The sequence below is a fragment of the Giraffa tippelskirchi genome, chromosome 2, assembly GCF_054371585.1.
Source record: "Giraffa tippelskirchi isolate mGirTip1 chromosome 2, T2T-mGirTip1v1.2.pri, whole genome shotgun sequence".
NCBI lineage: Eukaryota > Metazoa > Chordata > Mammalia > Artiodactyla > Giraffidae > Giraffa > Giraffa tippelskirchi.
In genome coordinates this window covers 53,254,021-53,273,570 of record NC_137276.1, presented here as the reverse complement: position 1 = coordinate 53,273,570, position 19,550 = coordinate 53,254,021, and the positions used below count along the sequence as shown (strand labels likewise).

At 38.0% G+C, this 19,550-nt stretch overlaps 1 long non-coding RNA gene across 1 annotated transcript in view; it reads left to right on the top strand.

Annotated features, from left to right (window-relative positions):
• The window catches only part of LOC145534962 (uncharacterized), an 83,033-nt gene that overhangs the window by 8,811 nt on the left and 54,672 nt on the right, over positions 1 to 19,550 (top strand). The window contains exon 2 of the long non-coding RNA XR_014075135.1: positions 1,301 to 1,618. This is a non-coding gene — a long non-coding RNA (uncharacterized LOC145534962). The remainder of the gene's footprint in view (positions 1 to 1,300; positions 1,619 to 19,550) is intronic.

Here is a 19,550-nt window from a genome sequence, read left to right as displayed (position 1 = left end):
TCTCCTGCATTGGCAGGCAGGTTCATTACCACTAGTGCCACCTGGGAAGCCCCTCTCTACCTTTACCAAGATCAATAAAGCAAAGAAAGGCTGGGAAGCTGGTGAGGGAACATAAAAATCTCAAAAGGAAATGGAAGTAGCACTGGGATGCAGGGTTATCCTTACCAATGTGCTTGCTCGTGGTGCTTGTATTTGCATGTGTCCACAACTCTTTCCTTGGGCCAAAAACCACATGGAACCCCCATGCCCCTCTCTGGGTGCTCTTGTCTTCTGGGGCCCAGCAAGAGACTTCTGGTCAAAAACACGGACCTTCCTCCCAAGCTCTGTCCACTGCTAAGGAATTCAACTTTGCTCCTATGTTGCCCTATTTCTCCTCCCTTCTGGATGTGTGGGTTGCTTTTCCCCTTTGAGGATTTGCCAAAAGCAAAAATAACCATCCCAACTGCCTGTCACCTAAACAAGAGAAGATTTATTAGATTTATCAGAAAGTACATAGTGCAAAAAAGATAAAAACACAAGGTTAACTTCAGGTCAAGTGGTCTCAACTCTTGTCCAGTCAGGTCTTCCCAAGCAATCATTTTGGTGGCTCCATAGCTATCTTGCCAAGCCCAGCATCTGACTCCCAGGGAGCATCCAGGGAAAAGAGTCAGATGCTTCTGCAGCCTGGGAGGCTCCCCCAGTTCTCTGCTCAGGAGTCAGTTGGCTCTAGACTCCTGAGCAGGGATGAGGGGCTGTGACTCAGAGTGGCTGCTGCCACCTCCCACCTGTGCTGCATGTGGTCTTTCAGGAGTGGGGATGGGGGAGATTGGTTACCTTCACTGATGCTGTTAACTCCAAGGGTGCAGCAGGGGTGAAGCCAGCTTGCAGCTGGACGAAAGGAATTGAGGGGTAGGGTCTGTAGCCTATGATTCCTGTGGCCACTTTAGTTGACTGTGGGAGCTTTGAGTGGTGAAGAGTTGAAATTGAAAGTTCCACTCAAGCAGCAATCAAAGCTTATTCAGTATCTCCTTAAACACACAATCCTATTTCCCCTTGGACTGAAAACAACAGCCATTTCCATGGTTACAGAGAGCGATTTTCTAGGGGAAAAAAAATACAAGATGTTTCAAAATGAGTGATCAGAAGTAAAAAGAAAGTTTGTGCCTTTGTGTATGATATATGTGTGTGTATATCCTGCTCCTATATGCTCTGACTTTCTCCAGCATCCCATTTCAAAGCAGAATTATGCATCGCCCTTATAAGACAGCAAGCTCTGTGACAACAGGCATCATGTTTATTGTGCTCACTTCTGTACCCTCAGAGGAAATCCTGACCAGAGCTGGGTGTGTTGAATTAATGAAGACAGAGAGGATCATCAGGGTCTCTCCAGTTCCATCTGCTTCAATGAATATTTCCACGCTCCCTGATTGTGCTTTACCCACCATATCTGATGCCCAAAGAGAATCTAATGCCAGAACCGAATTTGAGTTTGCAGCACTTCCTCAGGTGCTTGGGTTTGGACCACCCCGCTGAAGCCACAAGAGATAGGCTGAAATCAACCCTTAGTTCATGACCCAGATATTTATACCTTCATTCTTCTTCTCTCTTGACAAGAGTTTGAGCAAGAAGCATACAAATGGTAAGACTAAAAATTGTCAATTTAAAAGTATATTAAAGATCTTAGTATTTAAGATATAAAAAAATAAAAAACTACACTGAATCTTGGGCCACCCCTTCCTGTGATAACCATTCACCAGACACTCAAAGCTGGTCCTCACTTCCTTAATGGTACAGTAGGGATCGACATGGGGTAGAAGACAGTGCATGAGAGTGTAAGATGTTCTCCAGGAACAGGTAATGTGATCACTTCATTGTGTGGGAGGCAGTGTTGATGGGGAGAAGAATGGGTGGTGAGAAGTGTTCACCAGGAGCCATGGAGAAGCTTTACCAGGAGTCTCAAAGCATGGCTTTGAGGGGTGCAGCCAAACCAGAGGGTTGTGCATTAAAGTTATCAGGAATACCAAGGTAAAGACCTGGCTGTTCAGGAATTCTCTTCTGGTCATTCTGGTCTGTTTTTATAGAGCATAATTTTCATGCTTTCCCTTAATACTGATCTCAGTATTCCATTGTGTGATTATCCTTTGATTCATTACACTCCTCCTTTGTTAATGGACATTTAGACTTATTTTTTGTTGTTGCTGTTGTTACAAAAATGCTACAATAGAATGTAGCTTGTGCTGTTATTTCTTAAGATAAATTCTTAAAGTTGAATTATCAGGGCATGGGTGAAACTACTTTTCATTTTGGTGAAAGCGAAAGTGTTAGCTGCTCGGTCATGTATGACACTTTGAGACCCTATGGACTGTAGCCCACCAGGTTCTTCTGCCCTTGGAATTTTCCAAGCAAGAATACTGGAGTGGGTTGCCATTTCCTTCTCCAGGGGATCTTTCCAACCCAGGGAGTGAACCTAGGTTTCATTTTGGTAGATACTGCAAAATTACTACCTGGAAATTTTGTTACAATATAAGTTCTCATCAACCAGTAAGTGAAAGACCATCTTTATACTTACAAAAGTAGGCATTATGTTTTTGTCTTTTCTTTTTTTAAATTAGAGTATAGTTATTTCACAAGGTTGTGCTAGTTTCTTCTGTACAGCAAAATGAATCGGTCATACCTTATACAGGTCATACCTATATATAGGTCATACGTATATTCACATCCCCGCCCTTCCAGATTTCCCTCCCATCTAAGTCACCACAGAACATCCAGTAGAGTTCCCTGCGCTATACAGCAGGCTCTTGCTAGTTATATACTCCATGCACAGCAGGTATACATATCAATCCCAACCTCCCAATTCATCCCACTGTCCCTTCCCCACTTGGTGTCCATATGTTTGCTCTCTATGTCTGTGTCTCTGTTTCTGCTTTGCAAATAGATTTATCTGTACCATTTTTCTAGATTCCACACATATGCGTTAATATGCTATATTTGTTTTTCTCTTTCTGACTTACTTCTTCCCAAATCTACAAACAATAAATGCTGAAGAGAGTGTGGAGAAAAGGGGCCCTCTTGCACTCTTGGTGGGAATGTAAAGTGATATAGCCACTATGGACTACAGTATGGAGGTTCCTTAAAAAAACTAACAATAGAACTACCATATGACCCAGCAGTACAGCTACTGTACATATATCCTGAGCAAAAACCATAATTCAAAAGGACATATGCACCGCAAAGTTCATTGTAGCATTATTTACAATAACCAGGATATGGAAGCAACCTAAATGTCAATTGACAGATGAATAGATAAAGAAGATATAGTACATATACAAAGTGGAATATTTCTCAGCCATTAAAAGAATGAAATTGGGTCATTTGTTGAGACGTGGGTGGACCTGGGCATTCTATTTCTTTCTTGGTTTTTACATACCTATGTGATAATCAATATCTAAATACTTTGTTTTTATTTATTTATAAAGTGTACCTTTTTCATAATTTATTAATAATTGGTATATCGTTTTACATAATTTTGATTAAAATTTTTGACTCGCTTTTCTTATTGAAGTGGTATTGGTAATTTTTTCTTAATTTGCAAGGATGTTTTGCATATAATGGATAAAGAATTTATGTCTGTGTGTTGCAAAATTTTTCTAGGACAGAAACCATGTGTGTTTTGCACATGATAGTTTTCTCCTATCAATTCACACAATGCTTGGCCCAGAGTGGACAGTCAATAAATATGTTTTAAAGAAATGAACAACATGGATGCACAACACTGTAGAAATTATGAATGCAAAGACCCTTGCTCAACTTGAGCCATTTGGTATTGACTCAGTGACTAACATCAACCTCCTTGTCCACCCAGAGAGTATGCCTGGTTCCATTTTCAGACAAAGACAATTCTTCCTTGGTAAAATGTTAGTCTTTTCCTGGTATATGCCTTCAGGTCATCTATGGACTTTACAGTGATGTGAGCACAATTTCTCCTCTGCAAGGAATGACAGTTCTCCAAGGAATGATCTTTAGTGATGAAATGCAGAGTTACTTGCATATGTCAGCTTTTTTATTAGTAATTATTTGATTATTAAATAAGATATTCAGTGTTATTTCTTTGGAGCTTATCTCATCATCTGGGACCTCCTCCAACTGTTTGTATGTTGGCTTCTTCAAGTGAGACATCCCCTCTAAGCAGAGGGAAGAATTTTTGAAAGTTCATTTAATCTGAACAAAATATAATAATCACAGCCTGTATATGATAATTGTATTATCTTAACCTCTCAAACCACTAATACAAAATAACAAACAAATGTCAAGCTACGTTTTTAAATGGAAGAACCCAAACAGTCTTTAAAGGTAATCTTAGCATCTTAATATTTCCAGAAAAAGTCTGAATTGTCATCTTCTGTCCAGAGACATGGGATACCTTGGCACTGATCAGGAGCTATGACTTCTACCTGACACTTGGAATTTATTAACAGCAAACCTATGCTGTAATTTGACAAGTGTTGAGTGGAACCCTGAATATCCAAGAGCTATTTTTCACCCCAGAGGAATCACAACAAATGAGCATTATCTCCTGCCGGCCCAAATAATTTGCAAAACATCTGACCTGTATGAGCACCTTGAGACAGGAGAGGAACACAAATTTCTAGGTATACCTTTATGGCAGGAGGCTTGTTAAAGAGAAGATTTTGATTAACTTCTTCACATCACACATACTACACTCAACTTTAAAAGATGGGGGGTGCAGAATCTTCAGTGGATCAAGGAAGTAAAAAATGTAAACGTTTTCTTCCTATTAAAGCAAAAAAACACCCAAACAAAACAAAACCAACACAAAACAAAAAGCAAAAAACAACAACAAACAAACTAAAAAGGGTTGAATGTATTTATAAAGACTCTGTTTATTTCAATTTACCCAGAAATTCTTACATATCCAGTGTGTGCCTAGAACTGCATAAGATAAAAGGAAAGATATATTTTTAATCCTTTGAAGAACCTGGGATCTGACTGATGAGTGGAAGCTTACACATTGTAATTAGACTACTACATAAAGAAAACAAGTCTATTTTTTAGATTCCACATGTAATTGATATCATATATTTGTCTTTGTCTGACTTCATTTAATATGATAATCTCTGGGTCCATCCATTTTGCTGCAAATGGCATTATTTCATCTGTTTTATGGCTGAGTAATATTCCATTATGTATACACTGTATCTGCTTTATCCATTCATCTGTTAATGGACACTTAGGTTGCTTCCATGTCTTGCCTATTGTAAATAGTGCTGCTATGAACATTGGGATGCAGGGATCTTTTTAAATTAGTCTTGGTCTTTTCTGGATATATGCCCAGGATTGGTATTGCAGGATCACACGGCAGCCCTATTTTTAGTTTTTTAAGGAATCTCCCTGCTGTTTTTCATAGTGGCTGTGCCAATTGACATTCCCACCAACAGTGTGAGAGAGTTCCCCTTTTCTCCTCTTCAACATTTATTGTTTGATATCACTTATATGTGGAATCTAAAAAATTTGAAAAAATGAACTTATTTACAAAACATAAACAGACTCAAAGATACAGAAAACAAACGTGGTTAATAAAGAAGAAGGAAGGGAAATAGATTAGGAGTATGGGATTAACAGCTACTACCATATATAAATAGATGAACAATAAGAATTTACTGTATTTACTGTATTTACTGACAGGGAACTATATTCAATATTGCATAATAACCTATACTGGAAAAGAATTGAAAAAAATATTTTTAACTGAATCTCTTTGTTGTATACCTGAAACTAATGCAATATTGTAAATTAGCTGTACTTAAATTAAAAAACAAATAAAAATAAGTAAAGTATATCAGAAGAAAAAAACAAAAGTGTATAGAATATAATATTATGTTCAGTTTTTAACTGAACTTAAAAACTAAGTTTTAGTACATAATGCCTGCAAAGTACTGTAGAACATAAGATAAACAAGTCCCTGTCCCTTGGATGTTATTGTTAAATTAACAAATGCCAATGCAGTCAAGCAACCCATTGCAGTATTCTTGCTTGAAAAATTCCATGAACAGAGGAGCCTGGTGGGCTACAGTTATGGGGTCACAAAGAATCGGACACAACTGAGTGACTAACATACATACATACATACAGTCAAATTCTGTAGAAGTTCATGGATCTAACAAGTCCCTTTAACAGCAGGGAACATGATCTTAGGACAGCATGTGGCTCTCTCCATGGGGGTTAATGAAGACAAGCTTCCAAAACACATTTTAAAACTCTGTATGTTTTGGTTTCCTGGGCTGAAATGATCTCGTCCATTGACAAAGTGAATCAATGGGCATAAAAGCACTGTGTCATTACCAAGAGTGAGTTGATGAGATACTACAAGGATCCTTGTAATGTTAAGCTCTTAGAGTGGGGGTAAACAGGAGAGGAAAGAGTGTCTGTATACTGCCTTTACTACTCTTAGATTAGGGACAATAACTCCTTTTCCCACCACTTGGCCTCTCAAGAATTATACCACCTGACTGTTTTTGTCCTTATTTCTAAGATTAGATTTCTTTGTGACCCAAACCAGGAAAAAAAACAGCAGAGAACCAGGAACTCCTCAGTTACAGCCCGACCTTTTACCAAGAATAGGAGATATGCACCATGTGAGGTGAGAAAACCCATGACTAGAGGCTCACCCAGCATCATTGCATTGAGCAGAAATGGATGTCAGGACATTTGGAGAAACTGCCTGGTTGAAGTTATTTTCCAGCTATTATTGAGTTCTTTTTTTTTTTTTTTTCCAAATCTGTCCCAGCTTTAGTTTAGTTTGACCTAACAGCTAAAGGCAAAGCATATTAAAATGTTTGTTTTCTATTTGAACCCAGATATGATCTCATATTTTCATTATGATCTCAAGAAACCTTATACTTCAAACAACCACACCGATCAGTCATTTAAAAAGTTGATTTCCAGGAGAGCAAGCCACTTAGTGGAATAGGAATCCTTTCTAAATATCCCAACAAGTTAAGAGCGTGGATCAGGATTCACGCTGAATGGGTTCCTGGGAGACACAGCACACAATGGGGCAAACCTAGGAAGATTCCAGCTCTTAGGGAGCAGGGAACTCACTGGAAGCCACTGAAGAAGCAAATGAAACAGAAGAATAGACCCATATAAGCTATGGGAGAATCTAGTTAGGTAGAGTGTCATCATACACCTTGGAAGCTAGCCAGATCACATGGTCACTTCCTTGCTCTGACTTCTGATCTTGCCACATCTAATTTGCCTTTCACCTTCCTGACTCTAGGAAGACAATTTTTAAGCTGATATTAAGGTATAGACAGAGGCAGTGGGGGAAATCTGCAGTCACAGCATATTTATAATTTAGGGGAGATCTATGTATTATGCAAAATTGTTCTGTTCTTTTCAAATCAAAGATAAGGAGTGAGAACAGAAGGTTTCCCTGTGGCTCTGCTGGGGAAGAGAAAAGAGAATCACTTAGGACAATTGACAGGGAGGGATGCAAACCCCACCTCTAAGCTTTTGCCATCTATCATTTTTTTTTTAATTAGTTTATTTTCTATTTTTTAACTTTACAATGTTGTATTTGTTTTGCCATACATTGACATGAATCCACCATGGGTGTACATGTTTTCCCCTTCCAGAACCCCACTTCCACCTCCCTCCCCATCCCATCCCTCTGGGTCATCCCAGTGCACCAGCCCTGAGCACCCTGTATTAGCTTGGCTAATTGGACCCGGAGTCAGATGGAAAATGGCACATCTTTTATCTTCAGTTATCTTGCAAGGACAAGAAAACATATACTAAATATATGTTGTTTGAAAATCATGGAGTTTAATTCAAAATAGGCAGTCCTAAACGTGGCCATCAGGTGCAAGGTGGGGAGAGCATAAATGTGAAATTCTTGGAAAAATATTGGAAGGCTAGTTGGGAAAAAAGGAATCTTAGAGAACCTAGAATGTCAAGAGTAAGGGGAAATGATTTAGGGTGGGCAAATAGAAAATGGTTGCAGAATTCCATTGTCTAAGGTCCCAGGTACCTGACTGATTTATGATGACATGGGTTTGTAAGTGCTGAGTACGTTGATTTAAAGAGCAGCACCAGAGAGCTCCTTTCTGTCTACTGTCTTCCTTACCCTGGGGTGCCAAATAGAGGTTTGTGCTGTCATTTTGTAGGAGAAAGTTCATGGATGTGGGAGGAAACTCCAACAATTACACACAAGACCCAAGTTCACTGAAAAAGAGAGGAAAGTCTCTGTTAGTCTCCGGCAACCTCTGTTTTCCCAATAATTTATAGTTAGAATCGTGAGTTGTATGTTTGGTTCACTGCATGTCTGTCTGGCTCGGCTGCTGCCCTTGCCATACTAAACTCTGAGAACCAGTAACCTCCAGTGTTCGAGTGGCCCAACACAGACAGATTCCTTTGCATATTAATTCAGTGAGGGTAGAACGAGCACCAAAACTCCAAAACCTGGGATAATATGAGGTATAGAAGGACGTTATTCATCTTAAGAAGAGGGTTCAATCATGGAGGATGCTAAGACCTCCTCCAACCCTCTGTGCCTCACCTCAGTCCATTGCTAAATCTGGATTCCCAGACCCCACCATTTAGGCAGCTTCACATGAGCACTGATTCAAGGTTTTAGGTGTCCCTTTTTCATCCTGTACATGAATACAAGCATAAAAACTGATGTCCATGTTTCTTCCTAGCTGTGCCACTCAAAATCTTCCCTCCAGCAGGAGCTATCTTAGTGGGCTTCCTTCAACCTTTTGGAGATCCTGCTCCTGACTATGATCCCTAAACACGAATCCCTTTTCTTTGACCTAGTATGTTAACCTAAAGTGTATTCGGACAAGCTTGACAGTAAGGCTATGATTCCCTTTGCAGACTTGAGCTTTTTATCTGAGCCAAGACAGACATCTGGGTCAGGACAACCCCTGATTTTGAAAATGCCAGAAGCCTCTCCTCCATGCTGTTACCCATCAAGTTGTTGCCTCTTTTCTCTCCTTTCTGGAAGAGTCTTCTGCTCTGACTGCTCCTGTCCTTTCAATCCTATGGCCTCCAAAGCCCCTACAGTCCAGCCTCCTTTCCCATCACCTTGCAGAAAACTGCTCTCTGGCCCCTGACCCCCTACACAAAGCATCTGAGACTTCCTAACAGTTTGTCACCATGGGCTTCTCCTTCTTTGAAACCCTCTCATCCTTTGCTTTTCTTAACATTATACTCCCTCCTTGCTTGTTGTTGTTTAGTCCCTAGGTTGTGTCCGACTCTTTTATGACCCCATGGACTGTATGTAGCCCACCAGCTTCCCTGTCCATGGGATTTCCCAGGCAAGAATACCAGAGTGGGTTGCCACTTCCTTCTCTGAGGGAGCTTCATAATCCAGGGATCAAACCCATGTCTCCTGCATTGTAGGTGGATTCTTTACTGCTGAGCCACCAGAGGAGACCTATCCTTGATTATCTTCTATGATCTCCATTGGTCTCTCCTCCTCAACTTGTCTCCCAAATATCTGTGATCCTCCTTGTCATTCACTGGCAGAGGAAACTATAAAGTGTTGGCCAATCATCTATGCAATGACACCAAACTACTTGGTTGTGCATCCCAGCTTGGCCACTTCCATTCTTGGACAAGTTTTTAACCTCTTTGTGAATCAGCTTCCTATGGGTAGGGGAAGCAACTACAGTACTTATAGGATCATTAATTAAATAAATGAATATATGTAAAGTGATCACACAGTGAGCACTCAGTTACATGTATTCTGTTTTGATTATTAGTCTCTTCTGCTCTCTGAGAGCTTTAACTACCAGCACTGGACTTTTGTCTCAAATCTATTTCACTAACTCAGAATTTCAGTCCCAGACCTCTATTTCCATTTTCTGCTTTCCTAGATATACCAGAGAAACATACAAATCAGCATGTCCTAAGCTAAACTCATTATCTGCTTCCTAAAACCAGCTCTTTTTCCTGCATTCCATATCTCCATTAATGTTTTGTCATCTGCAGAGCTGTCGTAATTAGAATTTTCAGGGTCCTTATCTACTACTTCTCTCTCACCTTCCACAGTCAATTTTGAACCAAAGCCTGACTATTCATCTTTCAAAATGTTTCTTAAGTCTTTTCAAATTTCTTCCTTAGTAAAAAAGCTTCAATTTAGTCCCTTATCATCTCTCATTTGGACTGTTACAATAATTTCTGCCTCCATTTTTACTCCTTTCTTCAATACTTTTTTAAAAAAAATAATGATCATGCTTCATTCTTTTCTTAAAAAATAAAACAACAGCAACAACAGAAGTACCTTCATGGCTTCTCTGATGCCTAAGGAGGAAGTTACAGCTATGCAGCCCTTCATTGTCTCAGCTCCAGAACTCCTAACTAACTTTGAACTTGCCTTTGCCACTTTTCACCTGAAATATTTAATTAAACTCTGGTACTGAAAAGGGACAGAGAGGCCTGGCGTACTGCAATTCATGGGGTCGCAAAGAGTCGGACACTACTGAGCGACTGAACTGAACTGAAAAGGGACTTATGATTTTATAAGCAAGTCATACCCATTCACTTATTATTTCACCCCTTTTCTCTATTTGGCCAAAATCTTACTCAGGTTTAAGGTCCAGAAATATGCCTTTTTCTGGGCAGCTCCCCCCTGAACCCCAACTCTGTCCCCCAGTATTCAAGGCAGACATGCCACTCTGTCTTCTAAGCTTTGTTTGCTCTTTTTGTAGACCTGGATACTGAGCTTGTAATAGTACGATGATATTTTTTTCTGCTTCTCTCTCTTAGCTGCATGTTCTGAATGATCTCTTACTCCCTATATATGATACATACTGGTGCTGAGCATCTATTGATTGCATTTTTTGAGCATCTTTCTTCCTCTTGTCCACTTCCCTCCCAGGGCAGTCAAACCTGGTGCCTCTTTGCTTTCTACTCGGGCTTTTGTTTGGCTTCTGTCAAGTTTCTGTATGCTGGCAGCGGGTCTTCCCAGTCCACTGGCATTGCCACCATGATCAACACTTGTGTGAGCAGGTAAATTTGACTACAGCACACTTGAGTAAAACTAATTTGGTTAGTTGAAAGTTTCCTAATGACACTCAAAATCTGTATTTACTCAATGCAATCCATTTTATGGAATATACACAATGTTACACTTACTAGAATGAGTGCTTACATCTTTTTAGAAATAGTTTGATTCGTTTGGCTACTTTTAAGTATTTCAAGTATTTTTAGATTCAGAAATCTTCCACTTATGAATTTTACATTCTGTCATATACAGTTTGTCAAATGTCTCCCTTTTGGTTTCCTGGCCTACATTTTACTCTTTGGGGGTTATTTTAGGAGACTTAGCACACTTTGTGGATCTATGAAGGAAATCGCCTGGTATCCAATTTGCCATTTTAGTGGAACATTATACTTTGACACTAAGAATAGAAGTTATTTAGCTCCATTTCTCTATTTTATTCAATAATCCACCTCATAGAGTAATGCTTGATCAAAGAACAATCACACACTACAATACTTTAACCTAACACTTTGAGATTTATAGGTTATCGCTTTCACTATCAACATATTATATACTTATTAAATAAAAGTTGGAAAGTCTAAAAGAAAAGAAAATAAAAATAAAGCTTTCCTGGTTATCATTCCAAAAAATTCCATTATTTTAAGAGGTATTTCCTAATTGTTCCATGGTCATTGATGCCATTTTTTGATATTTTATCATTAATATTTATATATATTAGATACAAATTTTATGGGGAAGTTTTATTTATTTAATATTGTAATGATATAGACTTTATAAAATATTTGGTATATATATTTCTCCCTGAGGATTGCTATTGAGCTGTAATTCATTCACCTTAACTGCTGAACAGTATTCTGGTTTGTAAATACCCTGGAATCTGGTTATCTAGTCAACTATAGATTGATATTATTTTTTGCTAGAAAAAAATTTATTCTAGAAATATTAATGTTTATCTGATACATGAATATTATCTAATTATATACTGCATATAGATGTGGCTATCTACTCTATTGATATTATCTAATAATATGTAGGCTTCATATATGTATAATATAAATCAAATATATATATACATATTTATATATCACATATAAATATATATATGTATATCTTGCATATACATATATATTTTATATATCATGTGTAAAATGTATATAGAATTGGAAGAGCCAAAGGATAGACTTATTTCCAAATGGGTGAGTCACAGAGTATGCTCTTTTCTACTTTTGTCAGTTGATGTAAGATTATTTTCCAAATAACATGACATTGCACAAGTATATAAATATACTGGTTGCTCTGCAACTTTTTCTCTTTTTTTAAAGTGGGTTGCACATTTTAATAATGAAAATGCTTTCAAGTGATGAAGTGGGAAGAAGAGGATCATTAGATGCAAATGAAATGGAAATCACCACTGGGGACAATTACATCAAATAGACCTTAAAATTAAAAGAAAAAAGGGAAGGAAATAGAAAGCCAGTATAACTAAAATTTTTTGAGTCAATAGTGAATATAGTGAATATTATATGAATATTAACTCAAATACTGTATAAACTGTGATTAAAAATTAATTTTATAGTGAAAAATAGAACATTCTTTTAAACACTGAATCCTTCCAGGACCTCACCTTGAGCAAGCCTATAAAAACTACTTATGTTGCGGTTAACTGCATTATTTTCAAATCTAAACAGTAAATACATTCTTGGAAAAGACTGGACACTGGCAAATTGTCTTCTGACAAGATGATGGTATATTCTTAATGGCTATAGTTTAGATTATCAGACCAGAGCAATACACATAGTAGCAGCCCTGTGACAGAGATGAAAGACACCACGGCCTCCTGATCAGCCATTTTGTGTTCTTACATAGTCAGGTTCAATGTGGACACGGACCACAATGATAATTAGTACATTTGTGCTCCTCTTTGTATTTTGATATGCTTTAATAACATGCTGTTTCTGTTAACATTCTTCTTCTTCTTCTTTTTTTAATTGAGCAAGATAATGTTTAATGAGGAAGCAGTTGATCCAGGATTATGAATCCAAGTCTGTATTTGTCCAGAGGCTAAGCATTCACCTACAAGTTGCATTTATTCTACCTCTTATTTACTTAATCACACTTTTTTATTTTTACTGAGGTGCAGTTGATGTACAATATTATATGTTTCAGATGACGGCATAGTGATTCACAATTTTTAAAAGTTATATTCAGTTTATAGTTATTATAAAATATTGGCTATATTCCTTGTGTTGTGTAGAGAACACTTATATTTTTGGGGGTTAAATCCAATTTAACTATGATTTTGTATAACTGACATTGTATTTTGTATAACTGACATATAGGAACTGCACATAAAGTTATACTCTATTTTTGTATAATTGACATAGAAATTAAATGTAAAGTATATAATTTGATAAGCTTAAAAATACATACACATATGAAGTTATGAAAAATACCATGATAATAAATATTCATTATCTACTCTCCCCAAATTTTCTCATGCACTTTGGTAATTCATCCTTATCACCCCTCCCAGTCCTTCCTCTCCATTCCTAGGAAATCACTAATTGAGTTTCTGTCATTATAGATTAGGGTGCACTTTCTAAAATTATATATAAATGAATCACACAATATGTCATTTTTATGTCAAGCTTTTTTCACGTATCTTAATTATTTTAAAACTTGTGTGTAAAAATAGTTCATTCCTTTTTACTGTTGAGTAATATACTACTGTATATGGATATGAAACAATTTGCTTATCTGTTGATCTGCTGATGTATATTTGGGTTTTTTCCAGTTTTTTGCTATTTCAGATAAAATTGTATGAATATTCAGATATGTTATATGTTTATATACTTTTATTACTTGGGTAAACGGCTGAATTGTGAATTAGTATATGCTATTTTTTTTAGGAAGTGTAAAAATGTTTTCCAAAGTACGCCATTTTACATTTCTACCAGCTATGTATAAGAGTTCTAGTTGCTTCACATCCTTGACACCAGTTGGTATGATCAGTCTTTTAAATTTTACCCATTTTACTAGTTTGCATTCCCACCAACAGTGTAAGAGGGTTCCCTTTTCTCCACACCCTCTCCAGCATTTATTGCTTGTAGATTTTTGGATAGCAGCCATTCTGACTGGCGTGAAATGGTACCTCATTGTGGTTTTGATTTGCATTTCTCGGATAATGAGTGATGTTGAGCATCTTTTCGTGTGCTTGTTGGCCATCTGTATGTCTTCTTTGGAGAAATGTCTGTTTAGTTCTTTGGCCCATTTTTTGATTGGGTCGTTTATTTTTCTGGAGTTGAGCTGCAGGAGTTGCTTGTATATTTTTGAGATTAATTGTTTGTCAGTTGCTTCATTTGCTATTATTTTCTCACATTCTGAAGGCTACCTTTTCACCTTGCTTATAGTTTCCTCTGTTGTGCAAAAAGCTTTTAAGCAAACAAGTACAGCCACTATGGAGAACAGTGTGGAGATTTCTTAAAAAACTGGAGATAGAACTGCCATATGACCCAGCAATCCCACTGCTGGACATACACACCGAGGAAACCAAAATTGAAAGAGAAATGTGTACCCCAATGTTCATCACAGCACTGTTTATAATAGCCAGGACATGGAAGCAACCTAGATGTTCATCAAAAGACGAATGGATAAGAAAGCTGTGGTACATATACACAATGGAATATTACTCAGCCATTAAAAAGAATACATTTGAATCAGTTCTAATGAGGTGGCTGAAACTGGAGCTTATTATACGTAGTGAAGTAAGCCAGAAAGAAAAACACCAATACAGTTTACTAACGCATATCTATGGAATTTAGAAAGATGGTAACGATAACCCTATATGTGAGACAGAAAAAGAGACACAGATGTGTAGAACAGTCTTTTGGACTCTGTGGGAGAAGACGAGGGTCAATTGATCTGAGAGAATAGCATTGAAACATGTATATTATCATATGTGAAACAGATTACCAGTCCAAGTTCGATGCCTGAGACAGGTGCTCAGGGCTGGTGCACTGGGATGACCCAGAGGGATGGGATGGGGAGGGAGGAGGGAGGGGGGTTCAGGAAGGGGAACACATGTACACCCATGGCTGATTCATGTCAATGTATGGCAAAACTACTACAATACTGTAAAGTACTTAGCCTCCAACTAAAATAAAATTAAAAAATAAAATAAAATTATATGAGAAAAAATTTTTTTCCCATTTTAATAGGTTTGATGTTGTATCTCATTGTAATTTTAATTTGCACTTCCTACAGATTAATGCTGTTGAGCATCTCTTCATATGCTTAGTTGCCATTGTACATCTAAAACTTTTACGTGACACTTTTTGCCTCTTATTAGGCTGTTTTTATTTTATTGGGCTGTTATTGAATTTTGAGACTTCTTTACATATTCTGGATATAAATAATTTATCAAGATATATGTTTAGCAAACATTTTCTCCCTGTCTGTGTTTATCGTTTCAATTTGTTACCAAATACATTTGAATAACAGAAGTTCTTAGTTTTGATGACATCGAATTTACCATCATTTAAAAAATTAGAGGTTGCGTTCATGGTGTCTGTAACAAAGCACCAAAAACTGGCTTACAGAAGTGGCAATTTATTATCTCATAGTTCTGAAATCACAGTGTCAGCAGGGGTGATTCCTTTGGAATGCTGTGAAGTGAAAGATGCTCAGTTGTGTCCGACACTTTGCAACCCCATGGACTGTACAGTCCATGGATTCTCCAGGCCAGAATGCTGAAGTGGGTAGCCTGTCCCTTCTCCAGGGGATCTTCCCAACCCAGAGATCAAACCCAGGTCTCCTGAACTGCAGGCAGATTCTTTACCAACTGAGCTATCAGGGGAGTGCTGTGAGGGAGACTCTACTCCATGCCTCTCTCCTAGTGTCTAGTAGTTGCTGACAATCTTTGGCATTCCTTGGTTTGTAGCTGTCTCTCTCCAATCTTCTGCTTCCACATGGAATACTCTCCATGTCTCTTCTCCAAGTCTTCCCTCTGAGCATGTCTCTCTCATTGTCCACATTTTCACTTTTTATAAATACTCCAATCATGCTATGTTAGTATTAGTCACTCAGTCGTGTCTGGCTCTTTGCGACCCCATGGACTGTAACCAGCCAGGCTTCTCTGTCCATGGCATTCTCCAGGCAAGAATACTGGAGTGGGTGGCCATTTCCTTCTTCAGGGGATCTTCCCAACCCAGGGATTGAACTCAGGACTACATTGCAAGTGGATTCTTTACCATCTGAGTAACCAGGGAAGCCCCTCACACTAATGCCCTCATTGTAACTCAGTTATCTCTGTAAAGACCCTGTTTCCAAATAGGTCACATTCTAAGGAAATCAACCCTGAATGTTCACTGGAAGGACTGATGCTGAACTTGAAGCTCTAATACTTTGTCCACCTGATATAAAGAGCCAACTCATTGGAAAAGACCCTGATGCTGGGAAAAATTAAAGGCAAAACAAGGGGTCAGCAGAGGATGAGATAGATTGTATCACTGACTCAATGGGCATGAATTTGAGCAAACTCTGGGAAATAGTGAAGGACAGGGAAGTCTGGCCTGCTGCAGTCCATGAGGTCACAAAGAGTTGGACATGACTTAGCTTCTGAACAACAACAAAGGTACTGGAGGGGACACAATTAAACCTATAGTAGTATTGTATCTAAAGTACTTCTGCCTAACCTAAGTTCACAAAGATTTGTTTCAGTGTTTTCTTTCTAGAAATTATATAGTTTTATGTTTTAAATTTAAGGTCTATGATCCTTTAATTTCTGTATGTGGTGAGAAGTATGGACTAAAGTGTGTGTTCATTGCATATGGCTATCCAGTTGTTCCACCACCATTTTTTCTAAAAGACTACATGGAACAACAGACTGGTTCCAAATAGGAAAAGGAGTATGTCAAGGCTGTATATTGTCACCCTGCTTATTTAACTTATATGCAGAGTACATCATGAGAAATGCTGGGCTGGAAGAAGCACAAGCTGGAATCAAGATTGCCGGGAGAAATATCAATAACCTCAGATATGCAGATGACACTACCCTTATGGCAGAAAGTGAAGAGGAACTAAAAAGCCTCTTGATGAAAGTGAAAGAGGAGAGTGAAAAAGTTGTCTTAAAGCTCAACATTCAGAAAACTAAGATCATGGCATCTGGTCCCATCACTTCATGGGAAATAGATGGGGAAACAGTGTCAGACTTTATTTTTAGGGGCTCCAAAATCACTGCAGATGGTGATTGCAGTCATGAAATTAAAAGACGCTTACTCCTTGGAAGGAAGGTTATGACTAACCTAGATAGCATATTTAAAAGCAGAGACATTACTTTGCCAACAAAGGTCCATCTAGTCAAGGCTAAGGTTTTTCCAGTGGTCATGTATGGATGTGAGAGTTGGACGGTGAAGAAAGCTGAGTGCCGAAGAATTGATGCTTTTGAACTGTGGTGTTGGAGAAGACTCTTGAGAGTCCCTTGGACTGCAAGGAGATCCAACCAGTCCATCCTAAAGGAGATCAGTCCTGGGTGTTCATTGGAAGGACTGATGTTGGAGCTGAAGCTCCGATACTTTGGCCACCTCATGCGAAGAGTTGACTCATTGGAAAAGACCCTGATGCTCAGAAGGACAGGGGGAAGAAGGAGAAGGGGACGACAGAGGATGAGATGGCTGGATGGCATCACCTACTTGATGGACATGAGTCTGCATAAACTCCGGGAGTTGGTGATGGACAGGGAGGCCTGGCGTGCTGCGATTCATGGGGTCGCAAAGAGTCGGACACAACTGAGCGACTGGAACTGACTGATAATTTCTCCACTGAATTGCCTTTGCATCATGTCAAAAATGAATTGTCCATACTTGTGTGGGTCTACTTCTGCCCTCTTTAATTTGTCTGTCTTTATCCCAGTATCACACTGTCTTGACTACTGTAGCTGTTCCTTTCAAATAGATTCTCTCTCAATAGCTCTCATTTCCTCTGCACTTCCAACAGATCTTGTTAGGCCTTTTAACCTTGAATGTTTATTAAAATTCCTCTCAAATTATCTGTGCCTTTGTTACTGTTCTTCATTCTTTATAATTTCATTTGATCCTAGTTTTTAATTATTTTACTCTTCAGCTTTGTTGAATTAGCTGTTGAACTTAGTTATTGAATTTTAAAATTTTAATTACTGGCTTTGTTCCACTTCTAGAATCTCAATTTGATATTTTGAAAAATCTATTTTGGTTAAATCCTATATTTTCCTGTCCTTTAGTAACCGTGTCAGTTTTTTTTTTTTCCTTCAAGCTTATATTTTTAAGTTGATAATTTCAATATTGAACATTTTGCTGATCTGATTTGTCTGTGTTGTTTCTTCTGTCATTCAGTCATGATTGTTTTTTACTCTGTGCCTGTTGCTTTACTCTGTAACCAAGGAACATCTTTCCTTGAGACTTTATTTATTTAAATTCTTTGACATTTATTTTAAGTTATTTTTTGCTCCAGAGAGGATTTGCCATTTCTTCTAACAAGTTTGAGTTTTCCTGTTTGTTTGTTTTTGTCTTTGTTTTTTAAATCAATATCATTGATAAATGTAAAAATAACTTTTGCTCTATTTGCCAAGAACTTTTAGTAGTTTCAGCAATTAGATTCATCAGATCATCTGGTTCCTAAACCACTCAGAATATAAACATCTAGGCTTTTGCTTTTATGTAGCAATATGTTTAATGACTCATGTACCAGAAGTGCAATTATGTATTAATACCTGACTGAATAAGCACTTTCAAGCATATTTCTCCACTTAGTATTATCTTATGCTCATCATTGATGCTACTAGATATCAACTAGGTATCAACCTTGAGATCTGTGTGTAATAAATATATCAGTAAATTAGTATTTTCCAAATTATTAGCCTTTTAAGTTTTTATTTTACATGTGATATTTACTTTGGGGTAGTAAAAATTGTCTTTATTTTTTCCTGTGTCATCAATTGAATCTAATTTTCAAAAGCCTTGCCTGCAGAGGTTGAATTAATGCACATTTCTATTTTTTAGGGCTATATTGCTTTAATTAAAAACAAAATGTTTAACTGCTCAACCATTAGGGATTTATCTTTTTGTGTTACTATATGAGTCTCTGAAGAAATATCTTTTCACAGCCTCTGGAGAAAGGATCCATAGTAATCCAGTCCACTACTCTCCTCTTTACCTCCTGATTATTAGTTCTCCTCCGGGCACCATAGAGGACTTCCCTGGTGGCTCAGAGGGTAAAGCATCTGCCTGCAATGCAGGAGACCCAGGTTTGATTCCTGGGTTGGGAAGATCCCCTGGAGAAGGCAATGGCAACCCACTTCAGTATTCTTGCCTGGAAAATCCCATGGATGGAGGGGAGCCTGGTAGGCTACAGTCCACGGGGTCACAAAGAGTTGGACACGACTGAGTGACTTCACTTTCACTTTTCACTTTCAGGCACCAAAGAAAGTAAGATAAATATGTGTTCTGAGATGACTGTCATTCTACTTTATAAGAAAGACCCTGTTACTTCTTGTACATTTACTTTG